This window comes from Calonectris borealis, unplaced genomic scaffold, assembly GCF_964195595.1.
Source record: "Calonectris borealis unplaced genomic scaffold, bCalBor7.hap1.2 HAP1_SCAFFOLD_115, whole genome shotgun sequence".
Lineage (NCBI taxonomy): Eukaryota > Metazoa > Chordata > Aves > Procellariiformes > Procellariidae > Calonectris > Calonectris borealis.
In genome coordinates this window covers 90,001-95,000 of record NW_027441503.1, presented here as the reverse complement: position 1 = coordinate 95,000, position 5,000 = coordinate 90,001, and positions in this window count along the sequence as shown.

Genomic DNA, 5,000 nt, shown 5'->3' with positions numbered 1-5,000 from the left:
ATTTCCTTCATTTCCGCACGAAGGAATTCATTCATCGTCGTCGAATACCTCGGTCCTAAGCGAGGGATAGAAACGTCGGTCACCGAATCGCTAGTCACTTGACCTTGACCTTAATTTACCCGGGGTCAGTTCTTGGTGCGCAGGGGATTGAGGAGTATTTGTACACGCGTCTTAACAAAGCAGGTCGAGCGTTATCGAGATTCTCCAATCGGCCCCGTTTTATTTTTCCGGGGGTATCGTCCACCTAGCCGTGCTAAAAGAAAATTAATTTTACCAGAATTTGATTGATTTCTTTTTCCCTACGGAAACCGATACGGACAATAACTCTTGTGTGACGCAGTGCTCGCTCTCCTGCATTAAAAGCCCTTTAAATCCCAGAAACGGGCGGGGGGTGGGGGAATTACGCCCACACGCACGCACACGCACGCATGCCCCCACTCCCCATCGCCCACCGCGGGCAGGAAGACGGGGACAGGGTGGCCCTTGTATCAGACCCGCTTAAATCTCGAATCACCCCCCCGGTTCCCCACCTCCCCACACACCCCCCGGACGGGAGACGGCGGCAGCCCGGTCCAGCCGGACCCGGAGCACGGAGGGGCCGTCAGGTCTACCCGGCTCCGGGGCCGGCGGCGGCCGTCAGGTCTACCCGGCTCCGGGGCCGCCGGCGGCCGTCAGGTCTACCCGGCTCCGGGGCCGCCGGCGGCCGTCAGGTCTACCCGGCTCCGGGGCCGGCGGCGGCCGTCAGGTCTACCCGGCTCCGGGGCCGGCGGCGGCCGTCAGGTCTACCCGGCTCCGGGGCCGGCGGCGGCCGTCAGGTCTACCCGGCTCCGGGGCCGGCGGCGGCCGTCAGGTCTACCCGGCTCCGGGGCCGCCGGCGGCCGTCAGGTCTACGCGGCTCCGGGGCCGGCGGCGGCCGTCAGGTCTACCCGGCTCCGGGCCAGGCGGCGGCCGTCAGGTCTACCCGGCTCCGGGCCAGGCGGCGGCCGTCAGGTCTACCCGGCTCCGGGGCCGCCGGCGGCCGTCAGGTCTACCCGGCTCCGGGGCCGGCGGCGGCCGTCAGGTCTACCCGGCTCCGGGGCCGCCGGCGGCCGTCAGGTCTACCCGGCTCCGGGGCCGGCGGCGGCCGTCAGGTCTACCCGGCTCCGGGGCCGGCGGCGGCCGTCAGGTCTACCCGGCTCCGGGGCCGCCGGCGGCCGTCAGGTCTACCCGGCTCCGGGGCCGCCGGCGGCCGTCAGGTCTACCCGGCTCCGGGGCCGCCGGCGGCCGTCAGGTCTACCCGGCTCCGGGGCCGCCGGCGGCCGTCAGGTCTACCCGGCTCCGGGGCCGCCGGCGGCCGTCAGGTCTACCCGGCTCCGGGGCCGCCGGCGGCCGTCAGGTCTACCCGGCTCCGGGGCCGCCGGCGGCCGTCAGGTCTACCCGGCTCCGGGGCCGGCGGCGGCCGTCAGGTCTACCCGGCTCCGGGGCCGCCGGCGGCCGTCAGGTCTACCCGGCTCCGGGGCCGGCGGCGGCCGTCAGGTCTACCCGGCTCCGGGGCCGCCGGCGGCCGTCAGGTCTACCCGGCTCCGGGGCCGGCGGCGGCCGTCAGGTCTACCCGGCTCCGGGGCCGGCGGCGGCCGTCAGGTCTACCCGGCTCCGGGGCCGCCGGCGGCCGTCAGGTCTACCCGGCTCCGGGGCCGGCGGCGGCCGTCAGGTCTACCCGGCTCCGGGGCCGGCGGCGGCCGTCAGGTCTACCCGGCTCCGGGGCCGGCGGCGGCCGTCAGGTCTACCCGGCTCCGGGGCCGCCGGCGGCCGTCAGGTCTACCCGGCTCCGGGGCCGGCGGCGGCCGTCAGGTCTACCCGGCTCCGGGGCCGCCGGCGGCCGTCAGGTCTACCCGGCTCCGGGGCCGCCGGCGGCCGTCAGGTCTACCCGGCTCCGGGGCCGCCGGCGGCCGTCAGGTCTACCCGGCTCCGGGGCCGGCGGCGGCCGTCAGGTCTACCCGGCTCCGGGGCCGCCGGCGGCCGTCAGGTCTACCCGGCTCCGGGGCCGCCGGCGGCCGTCAGGTCTACCCGGCTCCGGGGCCGCCGGCGGCCGTCAGGTCTACCCGGCTCCGGGCCAGGCGGCGGCCGTCAGGTCTACCCGGCTCCGGGGCCGGCGGCGGCCGTCAGGTCTACCCGGCTCCGGGGCCGGCGGCGGCCGTCAGGTCTACCCGGCTCCGGGCCCGGCGGCGGCCGTCAGGTCTACCCGGCTCCGGGCCCGGCGGCGGCCGTCATGTCTACCCGGCTCCGGGCTCGGCGGCGGCCGTCAGGTCTACCCCTTTTCGGAGCCCGTGGGGCCGCCTGCGGTACCCGGCGACCGCGGGTTGTTGGTTGCGTAGCGTCCGGCGATAAGGGCGGCCAAGTCTACCCGGCTCCGGCGGGACTTGGTCGCCTTGCCGGGGCCGAGGGGTAGACGTGTTGTCCCCGCTGCTTCGTCGGAGCTGCCGAAGGGGTCGCTGTTTTTCGCTGCCTCCAGTTACGTCATCGTAAAAGTCGGCGTGGTTGGCGCGCCTCCCCGGTGCGCAGAGGCGCCGCTCTTGGAGCTTGCCGGCGGCGGGGACGTGCCGGTCCGTACTATAGGAGCGAGCCGTGACTCGTCTCCAGAGCAGCGCTCGTCAGCGGCTGCAAGGCCCGCGGTTCTGCCAGCAAAGTGGGGTGCTCGGCGGCCGTCGTGGCGGTTCCCTCGGTGGTCCGGCCCAGCTTCCAGTCTCTTCGGTCCGGCCATCTCCCAGCGCTTGCCCGACAAGCCAGCCCAGCGTGTCCGAGGGGTCGGGAGCTGCGGAGAGCCGGAGCCGGCGGCCGGCTCCGGCGGCCGTTGCCGACCGGCACGAGGCATAAGGCCGGATCCCGCAGGGCAGGGCAAAGACTCGAACGCACCCAGCCGGGGCCCAGTGATGGTGAAGGTCACTGCCGGAGGCAGACGGCCGGGGGGCGTCGAGCCTGCCGCGGCTTACTCCCGGCTCCAGAGGGCCCGGTTGGTGGGACGACCGAGGTTGGCGGCACCTCGTCCCTTTGTGCCAGCCTTAAGCTGGAGCCCGCGAAGCGGGCGGAGAGAGCGGCGGCCGGCTCCCGGCCAGCCGAACGCAGACGGCCGGGGGGTGCCGAGCCTGCCGCGGCTTCCCCCCCCCGGCCCCCCGAGGGCCCAACTGACGGCGCAGGCGGGGCGGCGGCGTCCCGTTTTCACCGGTGCGAGCCCTCCGCGGGCAGCTGGTGGTGTCAGGCGGGCCCGGTGACGGGACTGCGGCGTGCAGGCGAGGCGGCGGCGCCTCGTCCTCGTTTCCCCCGGGAGAAGCGGTTCCCCGCGGGGCAGGGCAAAGACCGGCGGCCGGTGGCGGTCGCCGGCACTCGAACGCTGGAAGGCCGGGGGAGCCGAGCCTCCCTCGGCCCCGGGGGGCCCGATGATGGCAAAGGCGGGTGCTGGCACCGTTCCGGGGCAGAGGTGCCCGCGAGTGCCCAGCCCACCAGGGCTGCCGCCGGCTGCCGAGGGCCGTGTGATGGAGACGGGCAAGGTGGCGGCGCCTTGTCCTTTTTCTCCGGCCTTAAGCTGGAGCCCGCGAAGCGGGCAGAAACACCGGCAGCCGAATGCAGACAGCCGGGGGGTCTCGAGTCGGCCGCGGCTTGCCCCGGCCCCCGAGGGCCCGGTGATGGTGCAGGCGGGGCGGCGGCGCCTCGTCCTCTTTTTTGCTGGCGCGAGTCCTGGTAGCAGGAGGGCTCGCTGGGAAGGTCTGCACTCGTACGGGCGAGGTGGCGGCGCCTCGCCCTTCCGAACTTCTCCAGCCCTAAGCTGGAGCCCGCGCAAGCGGGAAGAAAAGGGCGGCCGGTCCCTGCGGCCGGCAGCCGAAGGCAAGTGGCCGCGGGCGTCGAGCCTTGAGCGGCTTTTCCCGGCCCCCGTTACCCGGGGATGGCACGGGTGAGGCGCGGTGCCTCTTAGTCTTCTTCGGCCTTCTCCTCCCCCGGGGTAAGCGGTTCCCCGGGGCGCAGGGCAAAGACCGGTACCGGTGGCCGGCACTCGAACGCTGGAAGACCGGGGGAGTCGAGCCTGCCGCGGCTTTCCCTCGGTCCCGTTGACCTCGCTCAAGGGAATCGATGCGCGGAGCGGGTGGCCGGCGGCACCTCCCGCTCCCCCCCTTCAGTCGACCCAGACCCGCAGGCAGCGCCTGCAGAGGTGTTCCTGGGCGCGTCGGAGACGCTTCACGGCGGGCCGGCTCTGCCGGTGACCAGGCCGCCGTTGCGGCTCTCCGGAGACGCTGCCCCCTCGCTCGCACGCAGAGCCCCGCGTTCCGCCGCCCGCCCCGCCCGGGGCGGCGGCGAGCGCGCGCGGCCGTCGCTGTCCCAGGACCGTGGCCGTGGGGCCCGCGCTTCCTCTCCCGATCGAGGTGGCACCCAGGGCGCGTCGGAGACGCTTCACGGCGGGCCGGCTCTGCCGGTGACCAGGCCGCCGTTGCGGCTCTCCGCAGACGCTGCCCTCTCGCTCGCACGCAGAGCCCCGCGTTCTGCCGCCCGCCCCGCCCGGGGCGGCGGCGAGCGCGCGCGGCCGTCGCTGTCCCAGGACCGTGGCCGTGGGGCCCGTGCTTCCTTTCCGTCTCTCCTCTCCCCTTTCCCTTCCTGATCGATGAGGCCTTTCGGGTCGCGTCAGAGAGGGCCCCCGGCGGGCCGGCTCTTCCGTGCTCCCCGTAACAGGGAGCCACGGCGGTGTCCGGTGTTCAGGCCGGGCGGTCTCCTTTCCACTTCGCTTCCCGTCGCATGCGAGGTGTTGTCCTGCTGCCCCGAGCGACGGGGTTCCTCGGGCTTCTTTACCGAACCGGGCTGTGTGACGGCCGCGTGGCCCCGCGAGCTCTCAGGTGTCCTATCGCACGCGAGGCGCCGGTGCCGGCCTCGGTCCGGGTACCCGCGGGTGCCGGCCGCGAGCAGCGCTGGGCGGCGGGGCGGCCGAGCCAGAAAAGCCACCGGGGACGAGAAGGCGAGCGTGGGGCCGCACCCGCCCG